Source organism: Mus musculus, chromosome 15, assembly GCF_000001635.26.
Source record: "Mus musculus strain C57BL/6J chromosome 15, GRCm38.p6 C57BL/6J".
Classification (NCBI taxonomy): domain Eukaryota; kingdom Metazoa; phylum Chordata; class Mammalia; order Rodentia; family Muridae; genus Mus; species Mus musculus.
Window position 1 is genome coordinate 93162211 of NC_000081.6, and position 24133 is coordinate 93186343.

At 43.6% G+C, this 24133-nt stretch overlaps 1 long non-coding RNA gene across 1 annotated transcript in view; it reads right to left on the bottom strand.

The window, feature by feature from the left end:
* Positions 1-3018: 3018 nt before the first annotated feature.
* Gm38535 overlaps positions 3019-24133 on the bottom strand; it is a 39638-nt gene continuing 18523 nt past the window's right edge. The window contains exon 3 of the long non-coding RNA XR_875583.2: positions 3019-3352. This is a non-coding gene — a long non-coding RNA (predicted gene, 38535). The remainder of the gene's footprint in view (positions 3353-24133) is intronic.

A 24133-nucleotide genomic window follows, 5' to 3' on the forward strand; every position in this document is an offset into this window, starting at 1 on the left:
GGGCAGAGCGATACAACAATGAAGTTTTATCCGGTCCCTCGGCTCAGCGGAAGGCCAGCTTTTCTTTTTCCTGAATACATACTTCCATCTGTGACTAAGCGCTCTGAAATTGTCCTACTCACTCCGTTTCCTTTTGCATGGCATCAAAGGGGGAGGTCGGTAATCTTCTTGACAGATTTAAGAATAAGCTGCCTGGCGCTCAGTTCTGGGAGCTCAGCCCTCTGGGCCCTTACCAGACACTTCTAATGCAGCTCCGTTGCAGCCTCCAGTTCTTCTCAGATTGCCTCTTCAGACCTCTAATGTCAGGCATTGCCCACACCTCTAGACCTTCAGACCTCAACCAGAGGCATGCCTAAACACAAAGGCACGCTCCTCCTGGCGAGGTGAAGGCAATAGCAGGCATCCCAACTCCGGCTTTGTGAACAGTTAAATAAGCAGTATTTCCAAATGCATCACTGTTGGTCCATACCTGTAGCCAGTGTTAGCATTCTATCTAAGCTCCGCCCCACGGTTACCTGGCAACAGCCAGGTGTGCCTGACTCACTATAAACATGGCTGCTTGCCCCCTCCTCGCTCTCCTGCTCTCTTGCTCTTGTTTATCTGCCCCAACTCTCTCCCCATTCCCTTCCCCCCTCTCTCTCCATGTGCTCATGGCCAGCCTCTATTCCTATTCCTCTAATTCTCTTCTCTTCTCTTCTCTTCTCTTCTCTTCTCTTCTCTTCTCTTCTCTTCTCTTCTCTTCTCTTCTCTCCTCTCCTCTCCTCTCCTCTCTCTCTCTCTCTCTCTCTCTCTCTCTCTCTCTCTCTCTCTCTCTTTCCCTCTACTACCCTCTTAATTCCCCTTGCCATGCCCTGAATAAACTCTATTCTATACTATGCCGCCCTGTGGCTGGTTCCTCAGGGATAAGGGATGCCTCCGCATGGGCCCGCCAAGGCACCCCCTTCCCCTACACCTCACCACACCTCCATAGAACACATCCCCCTTCTCTTTATCTTTTTATAAACACAACAGCCAGTAATCCAAAAATTGGACTGCCACCCGTTATATTCTAAAGGTGAAATGAGGCCTGCTTTGCAGAGCTTTGGTCTTGAGGACCCATAAGTTTTACACTGAACAAAGGAATTACAGGTTAGCCGTCATGCTCTTTGAAGAATACACACATTCCTATTTCCAAAATGTACATGCATACATTTGTTTAAAAATAGCTGCCTTCATTACCATAATGATCCCCGCTCTGTTCGGTGGGCTGCGAATTAGTAGCAAATGTAAATGTAATCAGGGCCACCACCTTGCTCTTAACTTGGCAAGTGACAGCCATTTAGGTCTTCCATCATGTGGCAAGGCCAGTCGGCATTACCAGAGAGGTTTAGGGAGAGACTGATTGTCATCTGACACCTTTTTCCCATGTTTATGTCTCACTCTGGGGAAAAAAATCAGTCTTATTGTTAAAGTCACATGTAGGTACAATCGAGGAGAACCATGCTGGTGAAGCACCTTGGTGCTTTCCTAAGAGATAAGGAGCATAGAGATAGATATATATGAAGGGCCACCTCTATAAATCTACCCAGACATAGAGGCTCATTCACAAAGAGAGGCATGTTCACAGCATCCTGTGAAGACCAAAGGAAATAGGTTTCACACAATAAAAGGCAATGGTCAAAAACACATGGTATGCAACTAAAACGTAACACGATTTATTTAAGGTAATTTATGGCTTGAATAATGGATATATTTGAGAAGATTTGAAATCAAGAACATATAAAATGAATTCACACAACAAATATTTATTGAGTATATTTATTGAGAGACATAGTGCTGCAGCAGAGATCACATGCTGTCAAGTACTAAGCACTTGCTACTCTTTTTTTTTTCAATTTTTTATTAGATTTTTCTTCATTTACATTTCAAATGCTATCTCAAAAGTCCCTATACCCTCCCCTCACCCTGCTCCCCTACCCACCCACTCCCACTTCTTGTCCCTGGCATTCCCCTGTACTGGTGCATATAAAGTTTGCAAGACCAAGGGGCCTCTCTTCCCAATGATGGCCGACTAGGCCATCTTCTGCTACATATGCAGCTAGAGACTCGAGCTCTGGGGGTACTGGTTAGTTCATATTGTTGTTCCACCTATAGGGTTGCAGACCCCTTTAGCTCCTTGGGTACTTTCTCTAGCTCCTCCATTGGGGGCCCTGTGTTCCATCCTATAGATGACTGTGAGCATCCACTTCTGTATTTGCCAGGCACTGCTATAGCCTCATACGAGACAGCTATATCAGGGTCCCTTCAGCAAAATCTTGCTGGTGTATGCAATAGTTACTCTTATAAAGGACCGGTTCCATTCCCAGCACCCATGTGGTGGCTTGCCACCATCTGGGACTTCAGACTCAGGTGAACCGTTTAATTATAAACATCCACAGAGTAAATACTTTACGACCTATGCTCAGGTCTCTGCACAGCTGCACGACTCTGTCCTTGTGATGTGAAAATAGCACCAGGTGATATGTAAACAAATGAGCTCCAATAAAACTTTATGTAAAACAAAACAAAACAAAACAAACAAAAAAACATGCTGCTGACAATTTCCCAAACCCCGCTCTAGACAATAGGGATATACAAGTAAAACAACACATACACCATGTTCTAGCACCATGGACTGTGTTATACAGCTGTTTGTTCGCACATAAGAGCAATGGGTTGCTCCTAGGCCGGATGCTCACCAACCAATCACTCCTAAGGAAATCACTGGGTTCTGAGGCAAACTCCAGGCTGTACACACAAGAGACGTGTCCTCTGCTCTTACACAGATCATGGTCTTGTGAGGGTGGGTGACTGATGAGAAAGCAGGTAAAAAACAGAATCTCAGCATGTTAAAATTGGTAACCGGCCGGGCATGGTGGCGCCCGCCTTTAATCCCAGCACTCAGGAGGCAGAGGCAGGCGGATTTCTGAGTTCGAAGCCAGCCTGGTCTACAAAGTGAATTCCAGGACAGCCAGGGCTACACAGAGAAACCCTGTCTCAAAAAGCCAAAAAACCAAAACCAAAACCAAAACAAAACAAAACAAAAAAACCTGGTAACCAGTAACAGAGACGATCGACGTGTTTGTGCCTGCGTGGTGAAATGCCTAATTGGGTTTCTCTCTTTCCTCTGCCATTTGGAGGCTTTGTAATAAGTATATGTTATTGTTTCAAAAAACAGTAAAAACTGGTCTTAAAAAGTTGTAACTAATGAAAAAGGATAAAGTTGATTTGTGTTTTCTTCTGGATGTGTAATCCTCGTGGATTTCTGCTCCGTGGTTTTATGAGAAGGATCAGTTGTTTTGAAACAGTCTGCCTCGAATGGCCTTGCTACTCCCTGAAGAAACAAACAAAAGTCTTTGTCACTGGAATATGGATGAGGGACTTGGGGACTGAAGAACTCTAATTCTCCGTTCACTCCTGAATTTTAATCGTAAAACCAAGAGCTTATGGAGATATATAAGAGCAATAATCCAAAGACTATCCACCTTTTGATAACAATGATTCTTAAAAGATATATATTTTTTAATTTTCATTTTGAAAGGAAATTGCACTGAAAACAAAACCCATATTCTTCACCCAGAGCACGGCTCAGCCTTGGTCCTCCATTCTGAGAAGTCGTCTCTGATGAAGGGTTTCTGTTTACAGATGAGTCTGGCTACACAAGATGTTCTTTGGTTGGGGGCTGACCACAATTCAGGTGGGAACTTTGGGTATCAGCTGATCTTCTACCCTAATCACATGGGCCATTCATCAAATACACGTGTCAAAGGCGCTTAAAAACTGGATAGCATGGGGCTTGAAAGATGGATTACTGATTTCAGAGCACGTGTTGCTCTTAGAGAGGGCCCAACTCAGTTTCCAGCACCCAGATTGTGGCTCAAAAACAGCTGGAACCCCAGTTTCAGGGGATCCGATGCACTCGTCTGAACTCCCTAGGTACCAAGCATGCATGTAGCACACATACATATATGCAGGCAAAACACAGAAAGTAAAAAATTAGTAAAATTTAATATTTTAAAAACTGGACACTATGTTTCAAATGAGCTTCCCTGGTTGTCAATACTGCAAGTCACATATTTAGACAACAATGAATCCTGGGGCCTCCAAACTCTGTTCTTTGAGGACTTCCTTTGACCCATGTTCTTTCCTTTTAATAATGCATAGCACCCAGTCCAGTAGGTTTCAATTAATTTTGTGACTCTTTCTAGTGAATTGTGGAATCAGAGGACATTTGGGGGAACCCCATGAACTTTCAGTCAGCATCTAAATGATCCTATGTAAAGAACTACGTTTGTAACTAGCCCAAGGCCCAGCTGTGGGTGTTTCATCAAGTCAGGTGTGTCTACCACACCATAGAAAACGGGGTAAGAAACACTCGTTCTCCGGGGTGCTATAAGAACTTTAGGTTCCATGGAGGGAGAATTAGGACAGAAGGATTAAGTGCATATGGCTAATCGGTACTGGTCAAATTGTGTCCCCTTAACCATTATTTTAGTCGTGGCGCTACAAGGTGTGCCCGGAGAACTCCACAATGCTTGAGAAGAGAATCCTGCTATCACAAGAGGGCTGGGAGCAGCTTCAGCTTCCCTCAGAGGCTGACTGAGACCTCAGGAGCACATGTGGGCAATTGGGCAATCTGTCTACAAGATTCAACTCTTCTGGGATCTAAGGTGGCTCCTGGCTTGGGACTGTGAGTGGAGATGTCTCCAGCCCTATGTGGGCACACGAAAGCTCACCGATGTCCTTGAAAACTCACATTTCTTCCTGCATAAGGCCCCGGGTGCAGTCTGTAGGAGCAACAATGGCAACGACAGCAAAGCTGTTTCCTAGAATGTCCGGCTGTGCAGCCTGACTGTCATCTACAAGGTCACACTCAAGAGCCGCACACCAGTGTTTCCAGAAACAATCTCATGACAGTTTAAGTCTGTTTACAATCCAGCACTGAGCTCCGTGCTGTTAGTGAGCAGAGGTTGAACACAGCCCGGTTGAATGCATCCTGTTTTTGTTGGTTCAGGAGAACCGCAGAGACTCCATCTTCCTGGAAGCTGTGACGTGTTTACAGATCCTGATTGACCAACCATCTTACTGTCTTAGGATGAACACTGGGATCTCCCAGTGGCAGCGTCTGGTCTATCCTTACGGTATGAAAACTTGAGGCAATACTTAGGGCTTACTCTGTCCTTTCCTCAGAAAGTTCCCCTGTGGCTCCAACGCTCTTAAGTACTAGATTTTCCAGCCTACTTTCTTAATATGAAAGATAACTTAGACAAATGAACACCGTGGTCGTGATCCTCCAACAGCAGCTAAGTCTAGAAAGCAAATACAGTTCTGCCCTAGCTGCGGCTCCCTCTCTGAGTCATAGCATTCACTTTGAAGGTTTGCAAGCATCACAGATTCACTCTCGGAAAAACTCAAGTCTAGTTCTGGGTTTGTCCTTGACCCCGGCTCCGGTGCCTGGCACTTGAAAAGATCAGGTGCAATTCAATTATGAAGTCGCGCCTGACTTTTTGAAGTGTAAATCCACCGCACTTGAAAATGGCAAGTGTAAAATCCATTCTTAAAGAGCACTTGACATTTTCACATCCAGCTTTACAGCCATGGAAATGTGAGGATGCTCACAAGAGACAGCCGAGAGAAGCTTTAAAAAGAAGAAAGAAAAAGGGTTCTAATATTTGATCAGGAGCGGTAGTCTAATTTTTGACTCTCTGGGTAGAAAATAAGAACTTTTTTATTGGCTCAGCTTCGTAAAGCTCATCTCTGTAAACCGACTTTTTTTTTTTCTGATGGAGCCTAACTGCTGGTTTATATGCCCAAAGTTGTCTGCCTTTCTCTTCCAAGATATTTCATAGGTCACCCCACTGTCTTTGTTCCATACTTCTATTGTAAAGTCTTTGTGTGGACCAGGGGATTGTCACACTGACCAGGAGACAGACAACACAGTAAATTTTGGATCATACCGTCTGTGTTGAGGGTTATCACATCCTGAGAACAGCCACAAGCAATTTATAAACAAATGAGCTTGATATGTTTGTTAAGACACCATTTATGGGCACTGAAATTTTAATTTCATAAGATACTAGTGTGTCATATTATTCATCTTTTGAGTATTAATCATTGAAAAGAATGGAATCCACTCTTACTAGGTGAGGCATGCAGTGGCAGGCAGGGGGAGGGATTTGGCTTTGGGTCACATTTTGCCAACTCTAGTGTAATAGTTCCTCTTCCTTGGAAATGTGACTGGATTCAGAAGGCACTCTTCTGGGCACACGTCTAACGGGTGTTTCCAGGGAGGTTTAACCAAGAAGAGAAGACCTACATTGACTGCAGGCAGCACCATCCTTGGGCTATGGTCCCAGACTGCATTAAAAAAAAAAAAAAAAGTATGCTAGCTAATTTTATATCAACTTGACTTAAAACAGCTAAAGTCATTTGGGAAAAGGGAACTTCTATTGGGATGAGGGAACTTAAAATCCCAAACACACACCAGATGGACTTGTGGGGGGGAAGCCTGTGGTACAGTTGATGACTGATGCACCCTCCCAGATCACTGTGGAGGGTGCCGCTTCTGGGCAGGTGGTCCTGGGGTGTGTAAGAAAGCAGGTGGAGCAAGTCATAGTGAGCAAGCCCCTAAACAGTGTCATTCCAAGGCCTCTGCTTTGGATCTGCCGCCAAGATTTTGCCTTGAGCTCCTGCCCTGACTTCCGTCTGTGATAGACTGTGACCAGAGATAGAAGCCAGAATAAACATTTTACCCCCACAGCTGCTCTTTGTCATGGTGTCTGTCACAGCAATAAAAACACAACAAAGACAAGGGTGGGGGCCAGCATCCTACCCTTCCTTCCTTATACAGTATGACAGTATGACAGCTGTCACATGGCCCCAGGGTATAGTTCCTCCCTCACAAGGATGTAGAACAAACATAAAACCTTCTTTAGGTTGCTTTGGTCAGGTATTCTGTCACAGCAGCAGAAGCAACAACAACAACAAAACTAACTAATATACCTAGATAGAGGCGAGAAACTAATTTACCAAAATTAAGTTGCAAAGAGACAATGCAAATGTTACAATGTTTCCCATACTCTGTGGAAGAGATCTACACGGGATCCTGGATTTTGAATGTCCGTCCGTATTGTTACAAACACATCACTTGATTCCGTAGGGGGTTCAGTAGGGTGGCCATCCTATGGAAGTCAGCTCTGCCTCTGACTCACACCCAGGAGCACCAACCTCATCCGAAAGCCACCTCCCCCATCAGCAGTAGCAGCATGTGGGGACATTCACAGCACAGGACCTCAGACTCTGTCCCTTCCCTTTCTGAATCACCTTCATCAATTCCTCTCTGATTGGAAAAGTTGCATGGCCTGTGGATCTGTTTACAGGAAGAGCAGAAAAGAGTTAAGTCCGTAGGGACAGAAGCAGACTCGTGGCTTGCTAGGCTGGGTGGAGAGCGAGGGGCATCGGATCTCCTTGTGATAAGGTAACATTTTCACAACACTGTAAAGAAGCTAAGGCTCGGGGGAGGCGGCCTAAGCCACAGCAGCAGCGGTCGCCATCTTGTTCCGGGACCCGCCGAACTTAGGAAATTAGTCTGAACAGGTGAGAGGGTGCGCCAGAGAACCTGACAGCTTCTGGAACAGGCGGAAGCACAGAGGCGCTGAGGCAGCACCCTTTGTGGGCCGGGGACAGCCAGCCACCATCCGGACCAGAGGACAGGTGCCCGCCCGGCTGGGGAGGCGACCTAAGCCACAGCAGCAGCGGTCGCCATCTTGGTCCGAGACCCGCCGAACTTAGGAAATTAGTCTGAACAGGTGAGAGGGTGCGCCAGAGAACCTGACAGCTTCTGGAACAGGCAGAAGCACAGAGGGGCTGAGGCAGCACCCTGTGTGGGCCGGGGACAGCCGGCCACCTTCCGGACCGGAGGACAGGTGCCCACCCGGCTGGGGAGGCGGCCTAAGCCACAGCAGCAGCGGTCGCCATCTTGGTCCCGGGACTCCAAGGAACTTAGGAATTTAGTCTGCTTAGGTGAGAGTCTGTACCACCTGGGAACTGCCAAAGCAACACAGTGTCTGAGAAAGGTCCTGTTTTGGGCCTTCTTCTTCGGCCAGGAGGAGGTCCAAATACAAGATATCTGCGCACCTTCCCTGTAAGAGAGCTTGCCAGCAGAGAGTGCTCTGAGCACTGAAACTCAGAGGAGAGAATCTGTCTCCCAGGTCTGCTGATAGACAGTAACAGAATCACCAGAAGAACAATCTCTAAACAGAGTCAACTATAACTACTAACTCCAGAGATTACCAGATGGCGAAAGGTAAACGGAGGAATCTTACTAACAGGAACCAAGACCACTCACCATCACCAGAACCCAGCACACCCACTTCGCCCAGTCCAGGGAACCCCAACACACCTGAGAACCTAGACCTAGATTTAAAAGCATATCTCATGATGATGGTAGAGGACATCAAGAAGGACTTTAATAAATCACTTAAAGAAATACAGGAGAACACTGCTAAAGAGTTACAAGTCCTTAAAGAAAAACAGGAAAACACAATCAAACAGGTAGAAGTCCTTACAGAAAAAGAGGAAAAAACATACAAACAGGTGATGGAAATGAACAAAACCATACTAGACCTAAAAAGGGAAGTAGACACAATAAAGAAAACTCAAAGCGAGGCAACACTAGAGATAGAAACCCTAGGAAAGAAATCTGGAACCATAGATTTGAGCATCAGCAACAGAATACAAGAGATGGAAGAGAGAATCTCAGGTGCAGAAGATTCCATAGAGAACATCGGCACAACAATCAAAGAAAATGGAAAATGCAAAAAGATCCTAACTCAAAATATCCAGGAAATCCAGGACACAATAAGAAGACCAAACGTACGGATAATAGGAGTGGATGAGAATGAAGATTTTCAACTCAAAGGTCCAGCAAACATCTTCAACAAAATTATTGAAGAAAACTTCCCAAATCTAAAGAATGAGATGCATATGAACATACAAGAAGCCTACAGAACTCCAAATAGACTGGACCAGAAAAGAAATTCCTCCCGACACATAATAATCAGAACATCAAATGCACTAAATAAAGATAGAATACTAAAAGCAGTAAGGGAAAAAGGTCAAGTAACATATAAAGGCAAGCCTATCAGAATTACACCAGATTTTTCACCAGAGACTATGAAAGCCAGAAGAGCCTGGACAGATGTTATACAGACACTAAGAGAACACAAACTGCAGCCCAGGCTACTATACCCAGCCAAACTCTCAATTATCATAGAGGGAGAAACCAAAGTATTCCACGACAAAACCAAATTCACGCATTATCTCTCCACGAATCCAGCCCTTCAAAGGATAATAACAGAAAAAAACCAATACAAGAACGGGAACAACGCCCTAGAAAAAACAAGAAGGTAATCCCTCAACAAACCTAAAAGAAGACAGCCACAAGAACAGAATGCCACCTTTAACAACTAAAATAACAGGAAGCAACAATTACTTTTCCTTAATATCTCTTAACATCAATGGTCTCAACTCGCCAATAAAAAGACATAGACTAACAAACTGGCTACACAAACAAGACCCAACATTTGCTGCTTACAGGAAACTCATCTCAGAGAAAAAGATAGACACTACCTCAGAATGAAAGGCTGGAAAACAATTTTCCAAGCAAATGGTATGAAGAAACAAGCAGGAGTAGCCATCCTAATATCTGATAAGATTGACTTCCAACCCAAAGTCATCAAAAAAGACAAGGAGGGACACTTCATTCTCATCAAAGGTAAAATCCTCCAAGAGGAACTCTCAATTCTGAATATCTATGCTCCAAATACAAGAGCAGCCACATTCACTAAAGAAACTTTAGTAAAGCTCAAAGCACACATTGCGCCTCACACAATAATAGTGGGAGACTTCAACACACCACTTTCACCAATGGACAGATCATGGAAACAGAAACTAAACAGGGACACACTGAAACTAACAGAAGTGATGAAACAAATGGATCTGACAGATATCTACAGAACATTTTATCCTAAAACAAAAGGATATACCTTCTTCTCAGCACCTCATGGCACCTTCTCCAAAATTGACCACATAATAGGTCACAAATCAGGCCTCAACAGATTCAAAAATATTGAAATTGTCCCATGTATCCTATCAGATCACCATGCACTAAGGCTGATCTTCAATAACAAAATAAATAACAGAAAGCCAACATTCACATGGAAACTGAACAACACTCTTCTCAATGATACCTTGGTCAAGGAAGGAATAAAGAAAGAAATTAAAGACTTTTTAGAGTTTAATGAAAATGAAGCCACAACGTACCCAAACCTTTGGGACACAATGAAAGCATTTCTAAGAGGGAAACTCATAGCTATGAGTGCCTTCAAGAAAAAACGGGAGAGAGCACATACTAGCAGCTTGACAACACATCTAAAAGCTCTAGAAAAAAAGGAAGCAAATTCACCCAAGAGGAGTAGACGGCAGGAAATAATCAAACTCAGGGGTGAAATCAACCAAGTGGAAACAAGAAGAACTATTCAAAGAATTAACCAAACGAGGAGTTGGTTCTTTGAGAAAATCAACAAGATAGATAAACCCTTAGCTAGACTCACTAAAGGGCACAGGGACAAAATCCTAATTAACAAAATCAGAACTGAAAAGGGAGACATAACAACAGATCCTGAAGAAATCCAAAACACCATCAGATCGTTCTACAAAAGGCTATACTCAACAAAACTGGAAAACCTGGACGAAATGGACAAATTTCTGGACAGATACCAGGTACCAAAGTTGAATCAGGATCAAGTTGACCTTCTAAACAGTCCCATATCCCCTAAAGAAATAGAAGCAGTTATTAATAGTCTCCCAGCCAAAAAAAGCCCAGGACCAGACGGGTTTAGTGCAGAGTTCTATCAGACCTTCAAAGAAGATCTAACTCCAGTTCTGCACAAACTTTTTCACAAGATAGAAGTAGAAGGTATTCTACCCAACTCATTTTATGAAGCCACTATTACTCTGATACCTAAACCACAGAAAGATCCAACAAAGATAGAGAACTTCAGACCAATTTCTCTTATGAACATCGATGCAAAAATCCTTAATAAAATTCTCGCTAACCGAATCCAAGAACACATTAAAGCAATCATCCATCCTGACCAAGTAGGTTTTATTCCAGGGATGCAGGGATGGTTTAATATACGAAAATCCATCAATGTAATCCATTATATAAACAAACTCAAAGACAAAAACCACATGATCATCTCGTTAGATGCAGAAAAAGCATTTGACAAGATCCAACACCCATTCATGATAAAAGTTCTGGAAAGATCAGGAATTCAAGGCCAATACCTAAACATAGTGAAAGCAATCTACAGCAAACCAGTAGCCAACATCAAAGTAAATGGAGAGAAGCTGGAAGCAATCCCACTAAAATCAGGGACTAGACAAGGCTGCCCACTTTCTCCCTACCTTTTCAACATAGTACTTGAAGTATTAGCCAGAGCAATTCGACAACAAAAGGAGATCAAGGGGATACAAATTGGAAAAGAGGAAGTCAAAATATCACTTTTGCAGATGATATGATAGTATATATAAGTGACCCTAAAAATTCCAACAGAGAACTCCTAAACCTGATAAACAGCTTCGGTGAAGTAGCTGGATATAAAATTAACTCAAACAAGTCAATGGCCTTTCTCTACACAAAGAATAAACAGGCTGAGAAAGAAATTAGGGAAACAACACCCTTCTCAATAGCCACAAATAATATAAAATATCTCGGCGTGACTCTAACGAAGGAAGTGAAAGATCTGTATGATAAAAACTTCAAGTCCCTGAAGAAAGAAATTAAAGAAGATCTCAGAAGATGGAAAGATCTCCCATGCTCATGGATTGGCAGGACCAACATTGTAAAAATGGCTATCTTGCCAAAAGCAATCTACAGATTCAATGCAATCCCCATTAAAATTCCAACTCAATTCTTCAACGAATTAGAAGGAGCAATTTGCAAATTCATCTGGAATAACAAAAAACCGAGGATAGCAAAAACTCTTCTCAAGGATAAAAGAACCTCTGGTGGAATCACCATGCCTGACCTAAAGCTTTACTACAGAGCAATTGTGATAAAAACTGCATGGTACTGGTATAGAGACAGACAAGTGGACCAATGGAATAGAATTGAAGACCCAGAAATGAACCCACACACCTATGGTCACTTGATCTTCGACAAGGGAGCCAAAACCATCCAGTGGAAGAAAGACAGCATTTTCAACAATTGGTGCTGGCACAACTGGTTGTTATCATGTAGAAGAATGGGAATCGATCCATACTTATCTCCTTGTACTAAGGTCAAATCTAAGTGGATCAAGGAACTTCACATAAAACCAGAGACACTGAAACTTATAGAGGAGAAAGTGGGGAAAAGCCTTGAAGATATGGGCACAGGGGAAAAATTCCTGAACAGAACAGCAATGGCTTGTGCTGTAAGATCGAGAATTGACAAATGGGACCTAATGAAACTCCAAAGTTTCTGCAAGGCAAAAGACACTGTCTATAAGACAAAAAGACCACCAACAGACTGGGAAAGGATCTTTACCTATCCTAAATCAGATAGGGGACTAATATCCAACATATATAAAGAACTCAAGAAGGTGGACCTCAGAAAATCAAATAACCCCCTTAAAAAATGGGGCTCAGAACTGAACAAAGAATTCTCACCTGAGGAATACCGAATGGCAGAGAAGCACCTGAAAAAATGTTCAACATCCTTAATCATCAGGGAAATGCAAATCAAAACAACCCTGAGATTCCACCTCACACCAGTGAGAATGGCTAAGATCAAAAATTCAGGTGACAGCAGATGCTGGCGAGGATGTGGAGAAAGAGGAACACTCCTCCATTGTTGGTGGGATTGCAGGCTTGTACAACCACTCTGGAAATCAGTCTGGCGGTTCCTCAGAAAATTGGACATAGTACTACCGGAGGATCCAGCAATACCTCTCCTGGGCATATATCCAGAAGAAGCCCCAACTGGTAAGAAGGACACATGCTCCACTATGTTCATAGCAGCCTTATTTATAATAGCCAGAAACTGGAAAGAACCCAGATGCCCCTCAACAGAGGAATGGATACAGAAAATGTGGTACATCTACACAATGGAGTACTACTCAGCTATTAAAAAGAATGAATTTATGAAATTCCTAGCCAAATGGATGGACCTGGAGAGCATCATCCTGATTGAGGTAACACAATCACAAAGGAACTCACACAATATGTACTCACTGATAAGTGGATACTAGCCCAAAACCTAGGATACCCACGATATAAGATACAATTTCCTAAACACATGAAACTCAAGAAAAATGAAGACTGAAGTGTGGACACTATGCCCCTCCTTAGAAGTGGGAACAAAACACCCATGGAAGGAGTTACAGAAACAAAGTATGGAGCTGAGATGAAAGGATGGACCATGTAGAGACTGCCATATCCAGGGATCCACCCCATAATCAGCTTCCAAATGCTGACACCATTGCATACACTAGCAAGATTTTACTGAAAGGACCCAGATGTAGCTGTCTCTTGTGAGACTATGCCGGGGCCTAGCAAACACAGAAGTGGATGCTCACAGTCAGCTAATGGATGGATCACAGGGCTCCCAATGGAGGAGCTAGAGAAAGTACCCAAGGAGCTAAAGGGATCTTCAACCCTATAGGTGGAACAACATTATGAACTAACCAGTACCCTTGAGCTCTTGACTCTAGCTGCATATGTATCAAAAGATGGCCTAGTCGGCCATCACTGGAAAGAGAGGCCCATTGGACACGCAGACTTTGTGTGCCCCGGTACAGGGGAACGCCAGGGCCAAAGGGGGGGAGTGGGTGGGTAGGGGAGTGGGGGTGGGTGGGTAAGGGGGACTTTTGGTATAGCATTGGAAATGTAAATGAGCTAAATACCTAATAAAAAATGGAAAAAAAAAAAAAAAGAAGCTAAGGCTCTGAAATTGGTTGACGAGTAATCTCGTGTCAGGTTTTACCTCAATTAAAAAGTGCGCCCCCCCCCCAAAAAAGTGTTCACTTTAAGAAGCTTCTTAGGTGACTAATGGGCATGTTAACGTTTGAGACAAAACCTCTATAGACAAAAAAAGAGCAGGCATTTTCCATCCCTCTGAAAGGAACAATGGGCTTTCTATGAGAAAAAACTCATTAGGTTGATGTTAATGCATTTTGGCATCCTAATAAATTGATGGACACCTAAATATCATTGATATATTTTTAAACCCCTGGCGTGGATATTGTTAAGAGTCTCACTTTTAAACTTGGTCTCAGACTTATTTTTACACATTCAATAGAGAAATTGCTAATGCCAGGAAGATATCAAATGCCTTTCACCCATTAAATCTGAGTTTATGTGGCGCTTGTCTTGCTGCCGGGCTCCACTATTCCTCCCTATTATTTATTCAACTATAACATTCTTTAAATTTCCTCAACTTTCGCAGATTAACTCTCCAGAAGAAGTGTTGCCCTACTTGATATTCAGTATATATTTTCTGATGACAGCTTTATGGTACAATTAAATTTCATACATTTTTTCAGCCTTCCTTGAATATGCATTAGAAATCCAACCATCATAATTCTAAACCAATTGGCTTGATTTAACTATTTAAGCTCACTTCTCACTGGGCCACATTTCTGTACATCCCATTCCTATACACACTTCGTCCACTTGCTGGAAGTTATTGACTGTGCAGGCAATGAAGGAAGGGCATGGAGTCCTGGCGGGAGGAACAGAATTCCCATGAGAAAGCACATTGAACGAATCTGAACTTTAATCTGCCCCACTGCAGAGGTGCCAGCCTAAACCAGGTCACAGAGCAAACTGACGTGTGATTAGCTACAGCAGATTGGACACTATTATCAGAGTTTAACATGCAAGAAATTGTTATCGGAACTTAGCATAGGAGAAGCATAGGAGAAAAAAAAAAACTCTGATGTTTCGATGGACTAAGTAACTTAATAAGACTCATTTGGATGCAAAAGTAAATGAGCATCAAGTTAGCATTAACTTTTAATGCTTGCCATTTTATGTTAATTCCTATTTTTTAAATTATGGCTGATTCTTTGCAATCAGTCTATGGCTAATTATATTTCCAACATGTAAATCAGATGGAACGCTGGGACCAAAGAACAACAGAAAATACCCAACAAAGACCTTGGAGACTCAGAACTGTCACTCTGTTAATGGCGAAGATTCCAGTCTGCAGAGAGAACCAGGCTCAGAACGACTGTCACTGCTCTTCCTCGGAGATCAAAGCTGGGCGTGCTTAACCATGGTAACCATGTTGCTGTATCTTGTTTGCAGATGCTCCTGCTGGTACTTATCTTTGTACCTGATGGCTCTGCCCCGAGGCTCAGGAAAGAACTCTGTGTAAAGTAGATGTAGACTGGACTTTAGAAAATAAATCTACACATGTCTAAATAGGAATTGTGGCATTCAGTACTTTCTACCTCCCATCACTGAGTGTCCTTGTTCTTCCATGCCGGGCAGAACAATATTCAAGTCTACATTATGAGGATGTGTTCTAAGGGCTTGCATTCCAATCATTAAAAAAGAATACCAACTATACCAAGGGCTTAAACTCCATAAGAACAGCTCTTGAGAAAACAGGAAGCTCGCTATTAAGGTAACCAAACTAGAAAACAACAAAAGCAAAGTGTCTGGTTTGGTTGGCTGGTGGGTTTGGATTCTTTAAACGCAAATGCATGTCTCTATGTGCCCACCAATTAATTGCTCCCTGTAAGAATCCAATGTCTATGTTTCACTGGTGAAAACACGGAAGACTTGAAAGTGCAAGTAGTCCATGTAAGTCAACTGAGCCTCAGTGCAGATGCCTGCTGTACCAACACCCTTCCTCCACATCAGGACAACAGAGTTTGGAAGTGAATTGTAGGAGATCCTGTTCCCAGAGTGGCCTGGGATGGGTGAGACTCTTCAATTATGGGACCCAGGGGCAATATTACATGTGCAAGACTAATATCAAGAGTAGAGATAAGAGACCCAGAGAAGTGTCTTGGAGTTCCAGTTAGGAGAAATTCTGCTTCCTTGTGGGTGAGGTGACTCACTCTTGACAGAGAAAACCCACTTCCCAGGAACTCTCTCCCAAATCCCTGGCAAACTGGGACACTGGCAAACATTCTGCCCAGATTCATTTACATACCACAGGATCATAGAATTAAGTGTGAGAGGGGGAAAAAAAAACCCGCAAGATGGGTGAGGAAGAAAGAGACAAAGAATGCAAGAGATGAAGAGGGAGGGGAAGACAAGACTGTACCTGTGGACACAGTGTCCACAACTCAGGAGAGTCCCATGCTTGCTTCCCTTCCCTGATGTTCTTCTCATCACAACTCATGTGAGACACCACGGGAAAGAAAAATCCTCAACCTATAGTAATAGATGAGAAAAAAAATCCTAGGTCAATGGCAAAATCCTAGATGAAAATTCCCCCCAAGCTAAGGAAAGGCACACCTATACAGATATACAAGAAACATACAGAACACCAAATAGATAAGGCCAGAAAAGAAAATCTCCAGGGTGCATTATAGTTCAAACCCTATATATACAGAACAACAACAACAAAAACAGTATTGAAAACTGCAAGAAAAAATAAATAATGTCACATCTCAGACTACCCATTTGATAACATCAGATTTCTCAGTGGAAACTTTGAAAGCCAGAAGAACTTGAAACAATGCACTTCCAATCCTACAAAATCATAAAGGCCAACCTGGACTAATATACCTAGCAAAACTATCTGCATAGTTGAAGGAGAAAATGTTTCTATGATTTAACATCTCAGCTTCCAACTCTAGCCACCATATCTGCCTCCTGCTTTCATGCTGTTCCTACCATTATGGATTCTAACCCTCTGGAACCATAACCCCAGATAAACCCTGAGCTAGATTCCTAGGTTCCTGAAAGTTTGTAAAAGTTTCGACTCCACCATGTCAGCTAACACTCATTTGCCTTACATTAACATTCTATGGAGTAATCAACAAATATAACAGGTGTGCGACTAGTTTCTTTTGGAGGAGAAATAGGAGAAGCAGTCAGGAGAGTCCTTCCATCAGGAGTGAGGACCATTTTCTCTGGGGAAACAGAAGATAAATGTAGAGAAACAGAACTTTGAACTATTTCATGTATTTGCACAGAATGACTCTGCTTGCCTGCATGTGAGCTGGGTTGGGAACCACTCTGCTCAAAGTGTTGTTGTTGTTGTTGTTGTTGTTGTTGTTGTTGTTGTTGTTGTCGTCGTCGTCGTCATCGTCGTTGATGATGATGATGATGTTGTTGTTGATGATGTTGTTGTTGTTTTGCCTTGTTTTGTTTTGTTTTGGTGGCACAGCTAGGGGATTGGGTGGATTTGTCTTGCCAATGGCTGGAGGCAGTTCTGCCTGGCTTGATTTATGAAAGAGACTGAGGCATATTTTCTTGCAACACTGCGTCTCTCCCGGAGGATTTGTTAATTGAGGTATCACCTCTCAAGAATCATTGAGTAAAGCTAATATATTACGTTGCCTGTTTCTGATTTCCACCAGGGCAATTATTTCAAAATATGCATGAGAGGGAAGACCACGCTCTTGAGCACATCAAGTAAGAAGCAGTTTATTCAGAACCAGGCGGGAAGAGGTTGATGTCTCTAATTTACACACTGGAATTAGACTTTATTTCATTTCTTTATCCTATTTGTAGAAATGAAATCGTAAATTCCTCCTGGCAGGTTAGCACAGATTGGTTTTAAGTGTTCATAATTCAGTTATCTTGGGGTTGTTTGGTCAGCAGTTAGCTGACGTCCATCGTATAACTCTGAGTACCCCAAATTTAACATTTCGTCCTTATAACATTCTGAGATAGTCACAATATAGAAGCATCCTAAAAGAACCTAACATGCATTCTGTTAGGACCCTAGGAGAGGTGAGAAAGGACCTAGAAAAGGTCCTTATGTATATTTATATCTGTGACTGTCTAGTGAAAATCCACCAGAACATCCGCATACGCCAACAACAATGGACGTGCGTTGACTTCTGGCTGTACCACCTAGACATTCACCAGACATTCTGACTGACAGTCATTTGCTGCTGCTGACGAATAAAAAGTTAGTTAAACTTGAGAAAGTCATTTTGCAGACAGAATATTTTAAAATCAGGAACCATGAGAACAGTGCCAGCTGCAGAACTAAACAGGTCCTTGGTACTGAGAAGTCTCTGCAAACCAGGAACAAACTCTTAAAAAAAAAAAAAACACAGAAAATTTTATTCCTTTCATTTTCCCTCCTGGCATTTTCCTAATAGATTTTTTTTAATTAAGTTTACAGAAAAATTAACAAAAAGTACCGAAATTTCATTTACAAAACTCTGTTGTTTTAGTGCCTACTAGCTTTTGAGGGCAAAGCTATTCCAGGATGTGTGTCCTGCTTGGCTGTCCCTGCTCTCAAGTATTTGTCTCATCCCCTGTCACTCCCACCTGTGACCTAGAATGAACCACACCTGAGACGATGCTTCCTAAGGCAAGTCCTTCCGGCAGTCTACACAACCAGATGACTTGTATTCTTGATAAGCTCTCTTAACAATCCATAACTTGGGTTTCATACATGGATATTAACAGCTAACATTTTTGCTCTGCTCACTGGAGAAACTCTTGCCCAGCATAAAAAATCTTAGTGAAGGTACAAGAACCACCCAGTTAGTGGACCTTCTTGGATTAGGGCTTTCCCAAACGACTGCCATGTTTGTTTGACCCATCCCCAGTCTTGCTTAAAAGTCCATTTTGAATGTGTCTATCAAAGCTAAAGGAAGAAAGGCTTAAGCAGAGAGCGAGGATATCAAGATAACAATGAATGAAAAGCCATAAGAACACTTGATGCTTGGTAGAGAAATTTAGAAATAAAAAGTTAAAGGGGAAAAAAAAAAGAGTTTGAGCATATTCATCAGATAGGTGGTAGATAAAGCTGTTTTCAGTGAGTCATTGGTCAGGGATGCCCTTGAGGCCCCATACTATTGATGTTGATGCCCTCTGAGAGCTAGAAGGTAAGACCCTGTTGCTGGAGATACCCCATACTTCTGTTGAAAGACATAGAGAAAACTCTAGGTGGAACTGAGCTGGAGGCTTCTTCCCTGCTGGCTAGCTGTCACAACGACAGATGGCATTTAATGAGTGTGGGGAGAGGAGGAGTTGTCACTAGCCATCCTCAGCTGTAGCCCCTGTGAGCAGCAGGATTGACCTGCCAGCCATGGTATGTCAACAGGTACAACGGTAGCAAGTCTGTTATGGGGACAAATGGCCATCTTCTGATAGGATTTAATATCAGCCCCTCAGAAGGGACCTCACTTCTGTGACAGCCAACCGAGTCAAAGCCCATGGCTGGGGTACTGCAGGGAGGCTACTGCTGCTGCCTTACTAAATGGACATGATGTGTGCGCCACAGAGCCCTCTGAATAATGACACGTCTATCCATCGATCAGTTCTGCTGTTAGCTGTGGCCACGCAAGCTTCTTTTTTTGCAGTGGACAACAGAAACCACCGAGAGTCATGACTGAGCAAAGCGATGAGAATAAGTGGCTGAACACTCCACAAGTGGGACACCTATATTTCTCTCTCAAGGGAACATTGAAGGGGAAAAGGAAGAAGAAAGAGGAGGACGTGGAGGAGGAAGAAGAGAAGGAGGAGGAGGAGGAGGAGGAATGTAAGGGAGGGAGGGAGGGAGGGAGGGAGGGAGGGAGGGAGGGAGGGAGGGAAAAAGAAAGGAAGAACGGAAAAGAAAGAAAGAAAAGAAGAATGGAAAGAAAGAGAAAAAGGAAGGAAGGAAGGAAGGAAGGAAGGAAGGAAGGAAGGAAGGAAGGAAGGAAGGAAGTCAGGAGTGGTCACACACACACACATTTTTAATTCTAACACTAGGAAGCAGAGGCAAGAGGAATTCTATGAATTTCAGACTAACCTGGTCTACACAGCAATTTTCAGGCCAACCATGGCTACCTAGTGAGACCATGTTGGAAGGAAGGAGGAAGGAAGGAAGGAAGGAAGGAAGGAAGGAAGGAAGGAAGGAAGGAAGGAAGGAAGGAAGACACAGACACCAGAGGGTAGGGTGTGGTTATGGAACGCTGTCTTCCGTGCATGGCATGACTATTGCACACTGGAACTTGAAGCAGCTGTAACGACCTGTACAAGCTTGGACCTATCACCACGTGTCATGGATGCTGGAGAGGTTGATGAGGCCCCACCCCTCCCTGAGAATCTATAGGCAGTTAATGGTTGATGAGAGAGTAAAAGACAATTTCTACATACAGCATAGCCACAAAGTACCTATGTTTGTATGAATCGCCTCCCACCCAGGCTCCTGTATGCAGCCTTAGTTAAACTCACTGGGTCACAGCGGAGTCTAGGAAGTAAAAAGGTGATGAGTTGGGAAGATAAGGCTCAGAGAAGTGGAAGGGACAAGAAAGAGTGAATATAAAGAATGAATAATAAATAATAAAGAATGAATATGATCAAATACGACGTATTCATGTATGAAATATCATAATTAAGTCTATCTAATCGATATGTGCTAAGAAGAGTAAAAGAAATAATAAAATGAAAGGGAATCGAGAAAGAAGCGGGAACAGGCCATGGAAGCAGGTGAGCCTTTAGCAACCACGCACAAAGCAAGCTGTGTTCACCACACTCCCCAAACCAGTGCTTCCCAGAGGCTGCCTCGACAACGTTCCTCTCACAGCACCACCTGAGCCAGCAGAAACAACTCGGCTGAGGATTCTCCACTGTGCTGCGTGAGGAAGATGGCAGCTCTCCTTCATCCTCCGAGTGGAATCGGAAAGGTGCCTCTGTAGACGCCGCAAGAGGTCCAAGTGGAATAGAAAATCCTGCATACTGTGTTTTGTCCCCTTTTCGGTTAGTAAATACAAACTGCAATTAGCCATAACTCTGCTTTGCCCTGTTTTTGTATTTCCTGTATTCCCTACGCAAGACAAAGCATGACCTGGGACCTGTGTGGGATAACTCCGCCTTTGGTAAAAGATACACCAGGTTATGGAGGGGTGAGGCAGTTAAGAAACTGGAAGAACACAAGGCAGAGGTGTGGGAAGCCACATGTGCCGTTGCAGGGTGGCGCTGGCTTCCACTGGCCACCACGCATACATAGGCAATAAAGGTTTTTTTTTTGCCAAGATGAGGTTTTGAGAATTAACCAAAATTAACCAATCAGATGAGAGACAGGTTAAACCATCAGATGAGAGACAAGTTAACCAATCAGATGAGAGACAAGTTAACCAATCAGATGAGAGACAAGTTAACCAATCAGATGTAGGCATGCAAATGAGGCGGTAAGCATAACCCAAGCACAACCAATCCGGGTGTGAGACACGCCTCTCCTAGGCCTATATAAGCAGCACCAGTTCTGGGCTTGGGGTCTCTTCGCCTCTGCAATCAAGCTCTCCCAATAAACGTGTGCAGAAGGATCCTGTTGCAGCGTCGTTCTTGCTGGCGAGTCGGGTGCGTGCAAGACAGAGGAAGGACAGAGAGGTCAAGTGAGCATCAGTTAGTTCCTAACAGGCAGGAAGATGGGGAGGGTAGAAATGGTTCAGAGAGCTCTGCCATGCTGCTTCTGCTATCATGGACCCTAGGCATCTGTGGAGGGCTTAATAACAAGGAATGCTTGTCCTCAGTCACGCAAATGTTCCCAAGCTGAGGCTCAGAGACAAGGCATGTCTTCCCCAGAGTTGCACAGTCAGATCATAACCAAGCTAGAATTCTGCATTAGTGCAGGGTCCCCAGTGGAGGAGTTAGGGGAAAGATTGAAGGAGCTGAAGGGATTTGCAACACCATAGGAAGAACAATATCAACCAACCAGACTCTCCAGAGTTCCCAGGGACTAAACCACCAACCAAAGAGCATACATGGAGGGACCCATGGCTCCAGCTGCATATGTAACTGAGGATGGACTTGTCGGGCATCAATGGGAGAAGAGGCCCTTGGTCCTGTGAAGGCTCAATGCCCCAGTGTAGGGGAATGCTAGGGTGGTGAGGCAGGAGTGGGTGGGTGAGTGGAGGAGCACCCTCATAGAGGCATGGAGTTGGGGAGCGGATAGGGAGAAACTGGGAAGGGGAATAACATTTGAAATATTGGTAAAATAACCAATAAAAAATTAAAAATTTAAAAAAAAAACAAATACAAATAAAATGAATAAAACCTTTTTAAAAAGAGTTCACATGCCAGATGGTATGGGATTCTATATCATAAACCTCTGCAAATTGTGGACAGAAAATGAGACATGTCAGACTCGCTGCCTAGCAGCCAGAGCTGGGGTCAGCCAAGGGAGTTCTCCTGTAAACGGCATACCTGATGCACCCAGACAGCACTGCCCATGCCCCGTGTTCCAGTCAGAGTCTGAGGTACAAAAAAATGCAAAGGTTTCGTGTGTGCTGCCAGCTGCTTTCTCTCACATCTCAGGTATCTAACAAGCCACACCCATGTCTGCTTTCTCAGGGCTTGCTTTCAACGAACCAAAGCTTCACCGCACAAGGACTCAGACGTGATTCCTTAGCCCGATCTTCAATTCTGCATTTGTCTACCCTATTACAAACACCAATTTTGAGTCTCTGACCCACCCTGGAGCCCATGTTCGGGGTCCTGACCTGTCCTTGTAATGGTTCAGATGGATTCTGCTTTTAAACCTTCCTCTTTAATTACTGGCATACACCAATTCAAGTTACTTTCTTGCAATTATGTTATTCAGCAATAATTGGATTTCTGGTTTTAATTGGGCCCTAAATTAGCGATAGCTTTCAAGAAAGCCATTACAGTGATTTCTGGCCACAGTTTCTGCTTTTTGAGTACATTATATTTCAAACAGAGTGATTCGCCAGTAGGAGTCACAGCTGTGTTGAACTCTTACATGGGATCTCACTAACGATTACAATTCTGTTGTAACTGAACACTTGCTGCAAACTCTGTCCGCTGAGCGCAGCCATGTCACAGGGGTGGCTATCCCTATTTGGTTTAGGATAAAGATGTAGGCATATGAACAGATCTCTAGCTCAGCTAAGTAGAGAAGTGCTGCCCCATGTCTGCTTCTCCCTCGGGATAGTCAGGCCCCTTTGAGCTTAGAGCTGGACTGGAGGGAAGCTTAGCCAATCGCGGTTGAGTTCAGCGAAGGATCTTGGGCCTCGGTGAGTACCCCCCCCCCCCGAGCAATGAACACACCCAGTAACAGCTTCTTTGGAGAACTGGTTCATTTGTTGGGAATGGGGTGGGGGGGGAGGAAGGGGTATTTATGCTCCTGGGGAAGTGGCCAGGGTATCTGGGGCAAGGCTTGTGTGGCTTTGTACCGTGGACCAGGGAGGGGTGTTGGAAGGTGCCTCATCTGCATACTAAAGGGGTGGAGTGAAGGGAGGAGACCTCATTAGGTCAAACAAGGAGTGACTCCTGATAACTGTCAGGGTAGTAAATTCTTACTGGGGTTGATGGTGGGGGAAGCCGGCTTTACAGCGGCAGGTTGGGAGGCAGGAAGTAGCCAATTCCTGCCAAGCTCATGTTTGTGGTACCTGGGCTTGAAGCTATCTCTCTAGACCGTCCCTCCGTAACTCTGGGCCATTGCGTTCTCACAGAGAGAAGAGAATTCGTCTTCTTAGTCAGTGCCACTAACGAACAGCTCCGCGTAATACAAAATACTGTCACAGCAAACCAGTACATTTACACAATGGAGTACTACTCAGCTATTAAAAAGAATGAATTTATGAAATTCCTAGGCAAATGGATGGACCTGGAGGGTATCATCCTGAGTGAGGTAACCCAATCACAAAGGAACTCACACAATATGTACTCACTGATAAGTGGATATTAGCCCAGAAACTTAGGATACCCAAGATATAAGATACAATTTGCTAAACGCATGAAACTCAAGAAGAACGAAGACCAAAGTGTGGACACTTTGCCCCTTCTTAGAATTGGGAACAAAACACCCATGGAAGGAGTTACAAAGACAAAGTTTGGAGCTGTGTCAAAAGGATGAACCATCTAGAGCCTGCCATATCCAGGGTTCCATCCCATAATCAGCTTCCAAACGCTGACACCA